This window comes from Rhododendron vialii, chromosome 13a (assembly GCF_030253575.1).
Source record: "Rhododendron vialii isolate Sample 1 chromosome 13a, ASM3025357v1".
NCBI lineage: Eukaryota > Viridiplantae > Streptophyta > Magnoliopsida > Ericales > Ericaceae > Rhododendron > Rhododendron vialii.
Window position 1 is genome coordinate 7,262,698 of NC_080569.1, and position 18,580 is coordinate 7,281,277.

The 18,580-nt window shown below is 39.8% G+C and overlaps 1 pseudogene; it reads left to right on the plus strand.

Moving 5' to 3' along the window:
• Positions 1-401: 401 nt before the first annotated feature.
• On the plus strand, positions 402-3,496 carry LOC131313827 (eukaryotic translation initiation factor 3 subunit B-like; annotated as a pseudogene).
• The last annotated feature ends 15,084 nt before the right edge of the window (positions 3,497-18,580 follow it).

Consider the following 18,580-nt stretch of genomic DNA (forward strand, 5'->3'; position numbering starts at 1 on the left):
CCGGGTTTCAAAGCTGACTACTGTGAAGGGAAAGCAGGCTGATGCTCTGTATTGGTCACCAACTGGATGTTTCATCTTACTTGCAGGGTTGAAGGGCTTCAATGGACAGTTGGAGTTCTACAATGTGGATGAGCTTGAAACCATGGCAACACCTGAGCATGTCATGGCAATGGATATTGAATGGGATCCAATTGGAAGGTAATTTGTAGGAAGAATTTGGTTAGAATTATGTTCGAACTAGTGGAAGAACGGATGGTACTCGTACTAACTAGTCACAATCCACCATTTTCTCTTAAACTTGCCCACACTTGTGTCTCTCCCCTTGTATACTGGCCTGCATAATGTATTTCGAGTTTTCTATTTCTAACTCTTGTTTTTATGCTTGTATGGCTTTTCAATAAAATCTGCAGCAGTGGCTTACTGAAGAGAAGGGTAGAGAGCAGTTTGTTATTCATTATGGTTCAGACACTGAAGTTTTGTGGAATGATGCAAGACACTTGAAGGCTGATCCTGTCTACAAACGCCAACTGAGTTGCTATAATCACTTAGTTTTGTCTTCTTATCTATACTTCTGAGAAAGTTTTTGTGACTTACAACAACCATGAACCAAGCAATCCTCCTGATACTCGTGTAAGATTTTTTTATCCTCCACTACTATTCTTTTTTTAATTTTTACAAAGAATTGTTTGCGTGAGGCACCCCTAATCTGAGTTCATATTCTAGAGGGTGGTTATAAATATCTTTGATGCGAGAACTGGAAATGTTATGAGAGATTTCAAGGGAAGTGCAAATCAGTTTGCAGTTGGAGGTGCAGTAAGCGGCGTTTCCTGGTCGATTTTCAGGTGCATTCCAAATTTCATTGATTTGTATGGATGCTTTGTGGCTATTGTTATTCATACTTGTCTCATGTATGAGTATCACTGTCATTTGCAGATGGGGTGGCGGAAAAGAGGATAAGTATTTTGCCCGAATTGGTAAAAGTGTTATCTCTGTATATGCAACAGACACCTTTACTCTTATTGACAAGAAATCCATAAAGGTTGAAAACGTTATGGACATTAGTTGGTCGCCTACTATTCCAATTCTTGCATTCTTTGTTCGTAAACTTGGAGGAGGAAACCGACTTGCAAGGGTCAGTCGAGCTGTTTCATTTCCATATTCCCTTCTTCTTGTTTTTTTCTTTCTTTGAATACTGGAAGTTTATTAACTTGGCATGGTTTTCTTAGGTGAGTGTCCTTCAAATCCCTGGCAAAGAGGAGTTGAGGAAGAAGAATATTTTCAGTGTTAGTCATTGCAAAATGTATTGGCAAAGCAGTGGAGAGTACCTTGCTGTGAAGGTTGACCGGTATACAACAACTACGAAGAGCACATACACTGGCATTGAGCTTTTCCGCATCAAGGAACAGGACATACCCATTGAGGTTTTGGAGCTAGAGCAAAAAAAATGACAAGATTATTGCATTTGCTTGGGAACCAAAGGTCCACAGATTCGGTGTCATTCACGGCGACAGCCGTAAGCCTGACATTAGTTTCTACTCCATGCGTAGCACTCATAATTCTGGCCAGGTTTCAAAGCTGACTCCTCTTAGTGGAAAGGAGGCTAATGGTCTGTACTGGTCACCAGCTGGACGTTTCATCTTACTTGCAGTGTTGAAGGGCTTCAATGGACAGTTAGAGTTCTACAATGTCGCTGAGCTTGAAACCATGACAACACCTGAGCATTTCATGGCAACGAATATGGAATGGGATCAAACTGAAAGGTAATTTCTAGGAACAATTTGTTTACGATTGTGTTGAAGGTGATGAAAGTCAATTGGCAAGTTCGGGCTTGGTCAAAAACTTGCCTATGATTTGAAGTGAAAAGAAGCTTATCGGTTCCCTGCCCTAGTATGTCCTTAGCTTTCAATAAACAGTTCTCTTGAATTTGCAAAGAATCCTTGCTTTTTTTTTGACGCACATGTGGAGATAGAATATTTGTTTTATTTCTAAAATAAATTCATCTAATTGTCTTTTTTAAGGTCATCTCCTTGTGATTTCAGGTATGTTGCAACTTCAGTTGCTTCGGTTCACGAGATGGAAAATGGTTTCAACATCTGGTCTTTTAATGGAAAGCTTCTATATCGCATACTAAAGGATCACTTCTTTCAAGTAAGATTTCAAGCTTTTGGGGGGAAAAAAAAGTGATCTGCTTGTGCAACGTTTATCCTTTACTATGGAAAATCCTCAATGTAATTCCGGAAGCTGTGGATGAAAAATTGAGTGCCACATTGACTTTCATAGACAATCAGTCATTACTTCAAATTTTTTTATACTTTGAGTGCAGAGTGCATCTGGTCCATTTCCCCTTCTCCTTTGTCTCCCATCGGCATGGGACCGAGGTCAAGGATGGACTAGCAAAACACTCTTCTATCTCCTCTTTTTCTCCATATCTACTTCTTCTCCTAATCTTTTACGGACACCACCATACCTACACTGCCCAAACTGCAACATTGACTGTTGAGTTCGTTTTACAGATTTTCGGATTTGGAATTAATTGGGTGTATGGAAAATTTCCTTTTGTGTTGTATTGTTTCTGTCTTGGCTCTGCGTTTGTTTGCGAAATTCGCATGATTTTCTCTTTTTCATGTCCATCATTATATTTTTTTTTCCCGATCAAACGGAAATTCATGTTCATCATTATATGCACGTTAGATGTCTGATATAATATCCTCATGTATGATTTTCGCTTCATGCTTTGTATTTCTATTCCAACATACTTGTATGAAGGGTAAACAATTGAAAACCCCCATCACTATTTGATCTATTGGACCCGATTTCATGTTTATTCACTATAAATTAACGCGTTTTTCAACATTAGAAATGAAATTCAGTTATAGGTTGCAAAATATGTTACAAGCAACTCTTTTTTTCATCTATTCCTTCCTCCATCTTTCCTTCGCACACACACGGTGAAGAAATTGTATTTATTACATGAAACGAGACTTTACGAGGATTACAAGAGACTTTATTTCTCTCTGCATATCAATATCATTGCAGTTCCTGTGGCGTCCAAGGCCACCATCCTTCTTGAGCCCAGAGAAGGAGGAGGAGATTGCCAAGAACTTGAAGAACCACAGCAACAAGTATGAAGCGGAGGACGTGTCGCTGCTGTTGAGCAAGCAGGACCGTGAGAAGTGGAAGATGTTGAAGGAAGAATGGGAGAGATGGGTTTTGGAGTGGAAGCGATTACACGAAGAAGAGAAATCAGATTGCCAGTGGCTTAGGGATGGAGAAGCCCGTGACGAAGAAATGAGGCAAAGGAAGTCCAGGTTGAAGAGTTTCTTGATGTGTTGGAGGAGGTTCTATTCGACTTTGGGCAGGAGTGAGCTGATAGATGATACACTCCCTAACATAGTTTGCAGAGCAACACTCTCCGCCTTACACTTTATTTTAAACCATGAAATTGTGTTTTGAGGAATTTTGTTCATTCACCGAGATCATAAATATGTGGTGTTTATTATCTGGTGTGTTGAAAGCATTATACTGGAGCAACTTTTTCAGTTTCTGGATCCTGGATTGTTGGATACATATGTTGCCCTGTCTATGAAAATATGTAACACCATATACACGACAAGCAGGCCAGTGAATTGTCATTTCAGCTTCTTGTTTTCTTTCTTACCCCTGACACTTGCTCTGTCAGTCTACATATGTGGTAAATTGTTTGGAAATTAAATTGCCCCTTCTGGAAAATATGTTGCCTTCTGTATGAATTTCAGGTGAAGTTGTTTATATGTGGCTATCTACATTTTTTATTGACTTGTCATCACAATCCCCAGATTCTTCATGAAGGCAGCTCATGTTCGCCTTTCCACCTATCCTGCAAAGTCTGTTGTATGAGGTGGTGGGTTTTTGGAGCCGATTGCGCTGTCGGCGGTCGAAGGAAAAGATGGCGAAGTTGGCACGGAGTTCATTTCTAGACCCAGATTTCTCCTTCGATTTTTTCCAAACGTGTAGTGTTCTTCATAATAGTTTTTTCTTTAGGTTTTGTTAGTTGGAGTTTCATGTTGGTATTCCTGTGATGAAGGATTTAAATTAGCATAACAAGTTTAAATTACAATATACAAGAATGACTATATCTATATTCCTTACAGCATGTGCTCCACTGCAAAGCCATGAGTGTTTCTGCCGCAATTGTTGGTCTGGTAGTAACACCTATAATAGTTATATAGAAGGCTTCTGCAACTACCAAAAAAGGACGTAATGCCATTAAAAAAAAACGTAAAGACATTCCTTCAATCGAAGCTGGAACTCTTCGCCGAAGTCCTTCAATCTTCATATGAACACAAATTTAAAGACTAAACATTTGAAAAGGAGAACTGGGTTTTCTACTGCGTTGTCACTTTTAACCAGACATTTAATTGAACTTTCAAGTTAAGACAACAACTATTATATTGAGAACCACGATGGTTAAAACAACAAGGTACAACAACTTAACATAACCTACAATCATAACTAGACATGACTCTTTCAATTGTCAACCTAAGATAGCACTTGGTTGATGAACAAGTCGTACCGCGTATGACTAACAACAACATCGAACCCATTGCCATCATGCCAATTAGGCTCCACTTCAAACTTGTAGCTCTTATAGGGGATCAAAACATCTCCATGGAATTCGCCGCGCATGGAGTGAACGTTGGTAAATAGCGTCTCACCTGAAGGACCAAATTTCCTTTGGCAGTTTTCAATGTGAGGTGCCCCTACAAGCACAACAATGTCTGGGTCGTGAACAATTACAAATGCACGAACCGTGCGAATGATTTCCTCTTCTGTACTCCCACAACATTCCCATACCATTATTTGCATACTTGGCTCGTTTGGAATGTCAGGCAAGTTGTGATGTTGTCCCCACTGCACCATCGAGCGGACATCAGCATCGGCTTGCTCCTTTGATTTTCGAGTCTCCATTTTCATTGTATGCCATCTGGCTCCGTTCCATTCCAGGGAAATTTGTAGAACCATGTAGAGCTCATTGAAAGTGTAATTCAAGGTAATAAGGTGGGCTTGATTGCACCCTGCAAATACCTCAAACTCTAATGGCGCACTTGTAGCAATGTCGTGTTGGAGGATTGGAGGATTTCCTTGTCTAGGCATTGTTTTGTTTGATGAGTTATGAGAAGGTGTGATGAATTTATATAGGTGAAGAAAATTTTCTGCTTGCTTTTAAGAAATTAAGTTGCCCCGTTTATGAAAATACATGCCCCTTTTATGAAATAAAGCTGCCCCATCTGTCAAATAAAGTTGCCCCAACTGGAAAATATGTGGGCCACGTGTACGAAAATAACTTAACACAATATACACCACAAGGGGGGCCAGTGAATAATGTGGGTAAAGAAAAGGGCTATGGACTTCTCAACCAGGTGGTATTGTCATTATAGAAGACATACGGCCACATAATTAATTTTTATTTTGTAATAATTCAAACGTTCCTTTTCACAACAAGGGGGGCCCGTAAAAGTTGCTATGTCAATTCGCTTAAGTCGCTCTGTCTTTTGAATAACGTTGCCCATACAGGGCAAGAACTTGCCCTGTATATGACCATGAGTTACAGCATAATCACGACAAGGGGGGCAGTCAAAGGTCCTTTCCTTTCCCCTTTCTGAAATAGGGCCATGACAATTGCTCTGCAATTTGGTGTGTTCAAGGTCTGCAATTTATGAGAAATAAGGTCGGTGGCAGCTATTCAATAGGTCTCAGAGAATCTGACTACAACTCTCTTATTGGGCCCAGTGAATGGTCATTTCAGCTTATTGCTTTCTCACCCGTGACCCTTGCTCTGTCTGTCCACATATGTGGCTCCTCTTATGAGATTAAGTGGCCCTGTCAAGAAATTATGTTGCCCTGTGCATGAAAATTAGTTACACCATATAGACGACAAGGATGGGCCAGTGAATGGTCATGTCAGCTTATTGCTTTCTTTCTCACCCGTGACCCTTGCTCTGTCACTCGGCATATGTGACTCCTCTTATGGGATTACGTGGCCCTGTCAGGAAATTATGTTGCCCTATGCATGAAAATTAGTTACACCATATAGACGACAAGGGTGGGCTAGTGAATGGCCATGTCAACTTATTGCTTTCTCACCCGTGACCCTTGCTCTGTCACTCCGCATATGTGGCTCGTTTTATGAGATTAAGGTCGGTGGCAGGTATTCAATAGGTATCAGAAAATCTTACTACAAGTCTCTTATTGGGACCAGTGAATGGTCAAATCACCATTATGTTTTCTTACCCGTGACACTTGCTCTGTCACTCCACATATAAGGCTCCTTTTATGAAATGAAGTTTCCCTGTGAGGAAAATATATTGCCTTTTGTGTGAAAAAAAGTTACACCACATACACGACATGGGGGCCCATTGAATGGTCATATCCCCATTCTATTTTCTTACCCGTGTCCCTCGCCCTGTCCATCCACATATGTGGCTTTTTTTTGAGATTAAGTTCCCCCTTTTCTGATAGGAAGATGCCCCTTTTATGAAATTTTATTGCCCTATTTGAGAAATTAAGTTGCCCTGTCAGATAAATATGTTGCCTCTTGTCAGGAAAAAAAGTTACACCATATACACGACAAGGGGGCCCATTGATTTCTTAACCGTGTCCCTCGCTCTGTCGATCCACATATGTGGCTTTTTTATGAGATTAAGTTCCCCCTTTTATGATATAAAGATGCCCCTTTTATGAAATTATAAAGTTCCTTTTATGAAATTACATTGCCCTGTCAGATAAATATGTTGCCTTTTGTCAGGAAAAAAAATTAGGGAACCGGATGTTTGGATGGTGGTTGAAAGGTGTGCTTAAATGTTGTAAGGTGATTTGGGAGTGTTGTGAATGTGCTACAAGTGGTTTGAAGTGGATCCGGTATATGAAGGAACAAAGCCAGAATCGGCCCAGTCACTACCCGTAGCCCAAAAACGTGCTACCTGTAGCCGAGGATCAGAACCTATGCATTATGGAAAATTTGGTACTACTACCCGTAGCCCAAAAACGTGCTACCTGTAGCCGAGGATCAGAACCTATGCATTTTGGAAAATTTGGTACTACTACCCGTAGCCCAAAAACGTGCTACCTGTAGCCGAGGATCAGAACCTATGCATTTTGGAAAATTTGGTACTACTACCCGTAGCCCAAAAATGTGCTACCCGTAGCCGCTGGAAAAGTTTAAAAAAAAAAATAAAAACCCCACGATCCAGCCCCACTATTAACCCAAAACCCTTATTTCTTTTTTTTTTTCCTGTTTCACCCGATGGAACCCCAAATGATCTCTCTGCTCTCTCTCATCTAAAAATCCTCCAAATCTCACCCCAAACCCCATCAATCTGGAAGCCCTACTCTAAATCAGCAAGTTCCAAACATTAATTGCAAGGTTTCAAGTTGGGCTTTCTCAAATCAGTCCGAAATTCTCTCTCTCTCTCTCTCTCTCTCTCTCTCTCTCTCTCTCTCTCTCTCTCTCTCTCTCTCCCAACAAGGTAAACTAGAACCTCTCTCCATAAATTTCGAAACCCAAACCCCCAGTGTTGGAATTTCGTGGTTTTGGGTTGTGTTTCATTTTGTATGATTTCTATAGTTAAGGCAATCATGGGCAAGAAACGTGGGTATCACAAGAGTTACCGAGGGGATGGCAGCCGGCCAACGATTCTCAAACCAGCAACGGGTGAGGTTGAGGAACGGGAGGAACGGGTAGCGGAGGGAAAGAAGAAACAGAAATTAGATGAGGCCGAGAGTGCTAAGCGCGACTGGGTGAAATCAGTGAAGAAGAAGGGGGTAACTTGTGAGCGATGGGTTCGTAAAGCCGATTTGACTGGCGACCCATTCATTGAGGTAATTAAAGCTCAAGGCCTTCACTTTTTCTTTAAACCTATTGCTGGCTTTCGTGATGGTGTAGTTCGAAATTTTTACGCAAATATGGTGTTCAATAGGGAATCAAAGCACATTACCTCTACTATTGGTTCAAAAACAATAGTCGTGAACCCTGCTGCAATAGCCACTTATATGGGCAGCGAGTACCATCGCCCACCCTCTGAAGATGTCACATACCCAAGTCAGGCATGGTTTCACCCTCTTGAGGAAATTAGGGATGCACTCACTGATAAACCTAACTCCTACACAAATGATAAGTTTGTTTCCGGTAAATTGAGACCTGCATTTCGCTTAATTAACAAGCTTGTGCACTTCAACCTCAACCCTCACGGCTCGGAACCAACTCCCTCGCTTAATGATGGAACTCTGTTGTTTGTGTTTAGCCGGTCGGAGGAGAAAGTAGATTGGGCATCTCAGATTTGGGACGTCATGGCTGATTTTAAGGACAAGGGACCGTCAAATGCCAATATTCCGTTTCCAGCCATGATAACTAAGATGTGTGAGAAAGCTGGAGTGAAAGAAGAGAAGGGGGATAATCTGGGTCATCAGGGGTGCTTTAAAGCCATTTCCAAGGTCACGGAGAGAAAAAGTTCCAAAATGTCTCGTCCTTCTTTGAAAGCTGGACCATCTCGACCCAAGGCAAAGAAGGGCGCTGAGCGAAAAGAGCAATGGAATGAAATAATAGTGAGCAACTGTGAGGCTATTCGGGCAGCTCAAGTTCGGATTGAGGCAGACCTTCGGCGGAGAAAGAGGAAAGAGGGGAAATTCATGAGGTATCTCAAGTACTGTGCTGCAAAGCTTGGGGTGTTCACCAATGAGCCATATGTCCCAACTGCGGAGGATGAGCAGCCAACCACTTCGGAGGAAGATGAGGAGGCCGCTGGGTCGACTGAGCCTCTAAGGGATGATAGAAGGAAAGAGAAATGGGTTCGAGTGGCCTCAGAAGAGGAGGATGATGAGGAGAGTGAGAGTGAGTAGATGAGGGGGAGGTGGTAGTCGTAGTAATATATTAGGACTTAACTCAGTAGTTTATTTTATTTCTTTTTTTGTAGCTTTGCTGTTAATGTTTGGTTCAGCTAGCGTGCGGCAATTTGACTCTGGTATTTTGCTCGGGATGGTGTTGGCCAAGGGTAGTTAAACCAAGCTTTATTATGGCAACCACCCTCGCTCTATCGATCCACATACGTGGCTTTGTTATGAGATTAAGTTCCCCCTTTTATGATATGGAGATGCCCCTTTTATGAAATTATAAAGCTCCTTTAATGAAATAAAGTTGCCCTGTCAGGTAAATATGTTGCCTCTTGTCAGGGAAAATTTACACCATAGACACGACAAGAGGGCCCGTTGCATGGTCATATCCCCTTTAAGTTTTCTTAACCGTGTCCCTCGCTCTATCGATCCACATATGTGGCTTTGTTATGAGATTAAGTTACCCTTTTTATGATATGGAGATGCCCCTTTTATGAAATTATAAAGCTCCTTTTATGAACTAAAGTTGCCCTGTCAGGTAAATATGTTGCCTCTTGTCAGGAAAAAACGTTACACCTTATACACGACAAAGGGGCCCATTGAATGGTCATATCCCCTTTAAGTTTTCTTAACCGTGTCCCTCGCTCTATCGATCCACATACGTGGCTTTGTTATGAGATTAAGTTACCCCTTTTATGATATGGACATGCCCCTTTTATGAAATTATAAAGCTCCTTTTATGAAATAAAGTTGCCCTGTAAGGTAAATATGTTGCCGCTTGTCAGGGAAAATTTTACACCATATACACGACAATGGGGCCCATTGAATGGTCATATCCCCTTTATGTTTTCTTAACCGTGTCCCTCACTCTATCGATCCACATATGTGGGTTGGTTATGAGATTAAGTTACCCCTTTTATGATATGGAGATGCCCCTTTTACGAAATTATAAAGCTCCTTTAATGAACTAAAGTTGCCCTGTCAGGTAAATATGTTGCCACTTGTCAGGAAAATAGTTACACCATACACACGATAAGGGGGCCCATTGAATGGTCATATCCCCTTTAAGTTTTCTTAACCGTGTCCCTCGCTCTATCGATCCACATACGTGGCTTTGTTATGAGATTAAGTTACCCCTTTTATGATATGGACATGCCCCTTTTATGAAATTATAAAGCTCCTTTTATGAACTAAAGTTGCCCTGTCAGGTAAATGTGTTGCCACTTGTCAGGAAAATAGTTACACCATACACACGATAAGGGGGCCCATTGAATGGTCATATCCCCTTTAAGTTTTCTTAACCGTGTCCCTCGCTCTATCGATCCACATACGTGGCTTTGTTATGAGATTAAGTTACCCCTTTTATGATATGGACATGCCCCTTTTATGAAATTATAAAGCTCCTTTTATGAACTAAAGTTGCCCTGTCAGGTAAATATGTTGCCACTTGTCAGGAAAATAGTTACAGCATACACACGATAAGGGGGCCCATTGAATGGTCATATCCCCTTTAAGTTTTCTTAACCGTGTCCCTCGCTCTATCGATCCACATACGTGGCTTTGTTATGAGATTAAGTTCCCCCTTTTCTGATATGGAGATGCCCCTTTTATGAAATTATAAAGCTCCTTTTATGAAATAAAGTTGCCCTGTAAGGTAAATATGTTGCCTCTTGTCAGGGAAAAATTTACACCATAGACACGACAAGAGGGCCCGTTGCATGGTCATATCCCCTTTATGTTTTCTTAACCGTGTCCCTCGCTCTATCGATCCACATATGTGTCTTTGTTATGAGATTAAGTTCCCCCTTTTATGATATAAAGATGCCCCTTTTATGAAATTATAAAGCTCCTTTTATGAAATAAAGTTGCCCTGTCAGATAAATATGTTGCCTTTTGTCAGGAAAAAAAGTTACACCTTATACACGACAAGGGGGCCCATTGAATGGTCATATCCCCTTTCTGTTTTCATATCCCCCTTTTATGAAATTAAGATGGCCCTTTTATGAAAATCCCCATCTCTGAAATAAAGTTGCCCCCTTTGCTAATTGTGTCGACTTCATTGTACTAAACCCCTTTAAATTTAACTATTGGTTATTTAAATTTTGTATGGTAATATATAAAACAAAACAGTATGACCAACAAAGCTTCCATTCGTTGAATGGTAAGGCAGTATTGCATCATTGTTCCAACCCATTATACAACAACTCTTTTTTTCTCGTTCTTCTATTGAACCTTCGGCATGGACTCCTACTTTATAATATTGTGGCACCCAATGTAGATGCCCCAGCCTATAAGGTGGCACTTTCACATTGATGGAAACTTGTTTGACTTTGTACCCCACGGAAATCATGTACCATGCAGGGATGTTGTTAATGACATCAGCTCGAAACACCCTTTCAGCATCAACACATGCATTGATAGCTTCTTCTAAATCTTCCATTACAAACTTCTGAATATATGGAAGAGTTCTGTAGATGGAATTTAACAAGTTAATGTGGGGCTAAGGACTGTTGAACCAGGTGGTATTGTCATTTCTAGAGGACATAAGGCCACATAAAATAACGTAATTTGTAATAATTCAAACGTTCCTTTTCACAACAAGGGGCTAACATGGTAAGATTAGATTTGATGCCTTTCAAGCATTCCATGTAGCCTTGGGAAATCCCCAGCGAAAAAACACCAAGAATTTAGAGAGAAAAATTCTAGCCAATCTTATTTCAGTAGTTCGACACAATTGGGGGATGGAAATGGTTATAGGAACATTAATTCTCAGTCAATTTATGTATGAAAGAAAATACACATCTGTCCTCATTTATTTGTGCATTTCCAATATCATGGACATCACACAAAATGGTCAATGTCTTCTAACTTTTTTTATTAGATGATTATGAAAACTTTGTATACAAAACCTAAATGACATCTTTTAATTGCTAGAAAAGATCTTGAAATCTTTTTCCACCAACAAACAATATATGTTCACCTGATAAAGGCATGACTGTCAGAAAATGAGAAACAATGTGGAGTGGGGACAGAGGGAGTACAAGGAGCGACAAAAGACTCCAACTAAGCTTTAAAGAAAATCAGTGCTCTGATAGTTAGGGGAAACAACTTATAGGCTACCGGTATGAACATTCCTTCAAGTAACTCCACACGTCAACAAACAGAAGCTCAGATGCAAGTTCGAAAGAAAATGAAGTAGGAAGAGAAACTATTCACAATGAGGAGTATGTCATTTATTTCCCAACTAGTTTTAAGGAGTGAAGTCCAGCTTACCGTGCTATCAAATTGTGCCTTAGTTGCTCCGCACTTGAGCGCAATAGCAATGCCCTTAGAAGGATATCCCAAACAGTACCAGGTGCTGCATATGCAGATATCAATCAAACCACAAAGTAATCCAGAAAAGTAGCACATTCATAAGAAGTGCTATAGGCAGTACTTCAGGAATACCACCTACTTGAGATACCATGGGATCTACCACAATAGGGAATACACGCTTACGAAACATGGTAAATTTTGAAAAATGTCCACTTAAAGCACATTTCTTGGCGCACTATGACAAACAATTTTTACGCATCTTCCAAAGAACTACTCTGTTCGAGTTTTAGGCAGTAACAATTTAACTTTTTTACGCATGAGGTAACTACTCTCTTCGAGTTTTAGGCCGTCATAATTTAACTTTTTAACGCATGAGGTAAAAGATAAAGAAACAAACAGTGAAAAAGTTAGGGAACACTGAATCCAGCACTTTCAAATATCAATGTGCCCTGCCCTGTTTTGAAAACTGCGTTCCAATTCGCAATCACTAGGGTATTAGCATTTTCCGGTAGCATAGATCCAGACATAGGCAATGTAAGACAATTCGTGTGGACGATTCAATCATTCTAATCGAAACACAAAGGTGAAAGCCCAAGTTCATTACTCTGGTTCAGCCCATCAGTGGAAGGGCACCATGGGAGCTCTTTTTATTTTATTTTTTGCATGGCAATATAGGACTACAGAATTAACTCAATATGGAACTCTGAGAATTTCAGATTTTCGATGCTCAAGCCTTCCCTAAATATCACTATCTGTTGATGATCTAAATAAAACACAAAAATAGTAAGCCTCAAGTTCCATGTGAATTAAGAAATGAGGGATTCAAACCTATATGTAGCTACTGCTCAAGAACTTCATGAAATGTTGGACAAAGACAACCGATACCTGCATAATCTCAGCCGCATCCGGCCCACACATGGATGCCTAGCTGAGAGAAGCAACAATTTTGTAACGTATTTGGAACTCAATTGTTCAATTCAGATGCATGATAAACATGAACCACCAATTTAGTGGGCCTAATATCCAATGGCTAACAAATGGCATGTATTCAATGCCCTAATATAGTGGACATCCTGGAAAAAAACATCAAAATTTGCAGTTGTGAAACAGCTCTGGGCTATCATTATAACATTTCATACAGGCCCCTACAAATGCCAAGAGAAAACGTATAAAAAAGAAGAGGTTATAAACACATGCACCACAAATGGCATACAGAAAAGAGATGGGAAACTGAAAATCGAAGTTCAATGTTCTATATATCAATGGCCCCCTATATCAATCTCCAGAGGGAAATTAAAGCTTTAGTTATGAAAGCTAGAACAGTTTCTAAATTCGATCATTCACCCAACGACAATGTATGCTACTTGCAAACACAAAATTGAAGCCGTTTGCTAAGCCAGAGTAGAAATGGATTCACAGATCCTATGGAAGGCCGACTAGGGCATTCTTATCAACAAATACCAGAGTCATTACAAATCTCTTCGACAACAATCCTACAAAACATTGAGACAACTACATGGGCATGCGATATGCCGTACGAGGCAGGAGCATCGTCGTCGTTCTTTAGAACTATAGTTATATTCATTATAACACCATTATCCTAAAGTGCAAATGGAGAAAAACAAAAGCAAAAGCATGAAAAGTACATTTATATTCATTATAACACCATTATCCTATCTTTTTTTTGATCGGCCAGGAACTATCTATCTTCAGAGCCCATACTTTTCTTTTATCAAATGCCCCCCGAATGTTTCTCTTTGTATACCATCCAAAAAGTATACCAAGCAGAAACTCCAATCAGATGCCGAATACACTACTTTAACACTTCAAATTCTAGGACCAAAGCCAACTTCCCAACGAAACTAGGCGGCTAATGCCAATATTGCTGAATTTTTTAAGCCACCACTTTAAGTCCCAACTGCCAAGCTTATGCAAAATACTTGAAAAAGTCTGCACCTTTTCGGATTGCACTTGGCCATGTGAACTCAACCGACCAAAAACTGTTATGAGTAGTTATTCAGTCAAAATAGGTACTACAATTGCTTCCACCAACATCTTATGAATCCCACAAACATGCACCATAATTTTATGTTTTGATCAAGGAATTTTCTAATGGAGAGAAAAACCATAAGACGCAGATAGAAAATCCAACATGATAAACTCTGAGCCACCAATCCAAAAATCCTCCAAGTTCATAGCTGATCTTTGAAACTGATTTGTGTATCTCTGGTTTATCTTATTCCACTGACGGAGAGCCAAAGAGCCAATCTCCAACAGTCCATTGGTGAAAATAATCAACTATTTTGGTGACTGAGATTTGCCATGTTTTCTGATTCTCTGGGGAAAACAGCGGTAGTTTCTTTCTTAGCGGTAACTATTTTTTGTGTTGTGCTTGCAATATTATGCCGTATAGCTTGTGATTGTACCTTTCTAACGACAACAATGAGGGAGAAGGCCATATTGCCTTCAAATTCAGGATATGCTATATGTAGATTTTTCTCTGTGGTGATTAGAAAGCCAATATATGTGGAGGGCATATTTTGTCGAACATGTGGCGGGCGAAAGATTTCAATCAAGATGGGGAGGGGAGAGCGTTTTACACAGAAGTACATAGCAAATATAGGAGTAGTAGACAATTTATTACCTGTTCTGAGATTAGGATTGTTGGAGGAGGGTACTGGTCTAGTGACGCGTATTGATTCCTGTATTTGAATTTCTATAGCAAGCAGAGGTGGGCGGAGATGGGGAACGCACCCTCACCACTCCAGTCGGCGAGTATGTTGTGATGATTGATCGGTTGGCAAGAGAGAGAGGAGCAACGAAATGGGTTTCAGAGAGCAACAGAGAGAGAAAGAGGGGGTTTCAGCTAGCTAGGGTTTCACAGAGTGATTTGATTTGGGTTGGGAGGGTTTCACGTTTTGTGGAGGGAATAGAGTGAACGACGTCGTGTAAGAGAAGGGGTATTTTTGTCTAGGTCTGTTTTGAATTCCATGTCTTTGGAATTAATGTTCCCCCTCCCATGATTTATGAATTCTGAAAAACTGGTCCATGTGTTGGGCATATTTTTCCCCTCTTCCCACTGTCCTGCAATTCTCCCAAAACTTTTTTTTGGGGAAATTACCGGACAGTGGTCCATGGGGCAAACAATGCCCAAGTGATGGAGTAGTTTTGAGGAAATTCATGTAAATATGGGAAGGAGAAAAGTATTTCCCAATACATGTAAAGGTCACATGAAAAGACTATGAAGCCCCTCATCAAAAAAACACTAAACCTCAAATCCACCCATCCATCGTTCTCATTCATTTGCCCCCAATTCCCACACGGCTCTGAACGGGACGACCGACTGGAAGTGAATAACAAGAGGTAGGGTTTCTTGGGTTTCTTCTGTTTCTTTCCTCCTCTCGACCTCTTCTCCTTCACCTCTTCTTCCTCTCTGACTTCATCTCTCTATGGTACAGTACTCTTTCCATTCCACGAAAGAAGAAGCAAGATCTTGTCCTCCAAACGGAAAACGTACGCATCTGGTAAGGAATGTTTTGGATTGGGTGTTTCAATTTTTTTGCAGTTTTCTCTATTTTCTCTTCTCTCATTTCGTCTATGTGTCTTTGTTTGTACGCAAATTGGTTTTTTTCATTGTCTGAGTGAGGAATAGAAGGGGCAATATTGAGACTTGCCCATTAGTTCCCCCTAGGAGAAAAAGGTACTATATTGATACCAACATTTGATCCACCATTCTGTACCCCCATTGCAATGGAAGTTTGTTTTTCCAGAAAATATAATAGTTGCTCTTTAAGTCACCTAATGTTTCTCCTTGTAAGAAGTGTTGTTGCTCTCTATGTAAGAAAGTACGCCCTAGACTGTTAAGGGCAGTGACCCATGTTTTTAACTCACTGAATGGCTGTGCCTTTACCCTTCTGTGTTGGTCAGTATGAAATGTGGTTCCTTTTTAAGTTATGTAACACTAGCGAATGCCCGTGCCTGAAGGCACGGGTCAACGTGACGTAATATTGCTTCAATTGACAAAGCCAACTAATAATATCAATTACTAAATTATGATCAATGAATCAAATATAAATAATAAATTCAACAAATCAAATTCTCCATTAAATTTAACATGAAAAATGAAAATGAACCACAAAACATGGGTTAGATCTTTAAAGATTTAGCTGCAAAAAGTATTCTCAAAAAGAGAGAGACTAAATGCACATAAGTGAAAATGTCATGAACATGTATTTTTTGCTCCCTTACACTGAGGTTGCTTTCTTTTTCCGTTGTACACTATTTATGTTCTAGCAAATTTTCCGGTACCCAAAAACAATCAAGCCCTAAGATCTGATCTTATGCCTAGATAACTACATAATACACAAAGGTGTCCAAATAGGAGATAGTTAGGCACAATAGTTGGCCCATATTTCAGGTTCCAAACTTGAGGTGCATGTAAACTTGTCCAGTAACTAAGGAGCCATTTGCCTTCTCCGGTTTTGTAAACACCACAAAAACCTCATTTTCCTTTACTTTCATCCGCGTTTAGCTTAAGAGTTCTTGCACCAAGAGGATACCATTTAAGTAACATAGGAGAAGTAGCAAGAGGATTTGGGGGAGGGGGAATTTAAATGCGTCAACACATTTAGATTTGTAAGACTCAATTTTTCTACAACTATTTGGAACATTGGAATCAATTTTATCAAAAAAATTCCTATTTCTATCTTTCGAAATCTTCCATAGGGTAATTGGACAGAGAATACACCAAGGAAATACACTTAGGTACTTTCCTATGCATCCAAGTTGTGTGGGGTATTCAAGTCACTCAATCCTATAGAATTGCTCACACCATTCCTCTGCACCTGTATCGATATAAGGTGAAGTATCCATTTTTAGCTAACAATCATTCAGTGAGCTTTGTTACAATCATTTAGCTCACTGAATGATTGTCCCTTTACGAAGGTGTGTTGGTTTGTATGAAATATGGTTCTTGTTCAAGTTGTTAGCTTTTGGGATAAGTTTTCTCCTTTCTATAGTGATGTGAAAACAACGCAAGCAAACCATTTTGAGGGCCTTCACTCAAGTATTTTTTCCATTGACAATGTCCTAGCACCATAATTTGTTCCAACTAATGGAACAAATTAGGAACTTTCTAAGTCTAACAATGTGCAAGGCACAATAGTATGACTGCAACAGAAAAAAACAATGTGTTGTCATCCATAATTTGTTCTAACTCATGTAACATGTTTTTCCTGAAAATAAAACTGTTGCTCTTTAAGTTACCTAATGTTACTCCTTGTAAGAACTTTTGTTGCTATCTATGTAAGAATGTATGCCCTAGACTGTTAAGGGCAGTGACCTATATTTTAATGGTTGTCCCTTGACAAAGGTGTGTTGGTCAATCTGAATCCACAATTCCACTCACAAAACCCTCCCCCTTCTCTCTCTCTCTGTCTGTGTCATACTCCGTATACTCATAACTCCACAGTCCACAGCATTGTTACAAACACAAATTTAGAATTTTGATCGATGAAGGCTTAAGGAGAGGAGTTGGCTGCAATGGCTACTTATGTAGTATTGGACGTTTCGCAAGGAAATTTCTGCAGAGTTGAAGTTTTTACATGAATTAAAGAAAGAAGAACCACATTTCATATAGACCAATACACCCTTGTAAAGGGACAGCCAACTAGTGAGTTAAAATTGAATTAACTGCCCTTAACAGTCTAGGGCATACATTCTTAAATAGAGAGCAACAAAAATTCTTACAAGGAGTAACATTAGGTAACTTAAAGAGCAACTATAATATTTTTAGGAAAAAAACATTTTACATAACTTAGCACATAGATTCAATTTCCTAAGCTCTGAGGGTACGTGTGTGAGTCATTGCTAACCGTGCATCTCATTGTCCTAACGTATTGCTCTGATACCACAAAACTCTGTAACGACCCTAACCCGACCTTAGGGGTTAAGCCAAAACAAAGCGCCGATGGAAATCCCACCAAGGCCATATCAAGTAACAAACCTTATAAGCAATGACAAAGGAACAAAATATATATTCAGCGGAAACAAAACATATATTACCATATCGAACATCACAGGTTATATACATGGTTTTCCTTGTCAACCACTCAGAGCTGTGCCTTCTACATATCTTACAAGATTCAACTACAAACAAACAAGCCTCTAAAGTAGAGCTTCAATATCTACAACAAAAGTAAAGGTCTAATATTTACAGCCTATCCACACAAAAGGGTCCATGTCAACCCTTTAATCTTCGCATCCTGAAAGGTGGAGAAAAATACATAAGCTAATGCTCGTATGAGTAACCAATACATAATTTACATGCTTTCCATGGAAATGATAAAACATTTCATAGAGATTTCAAACATAGAAGCATAGCCTTTATAAAGCACATTCC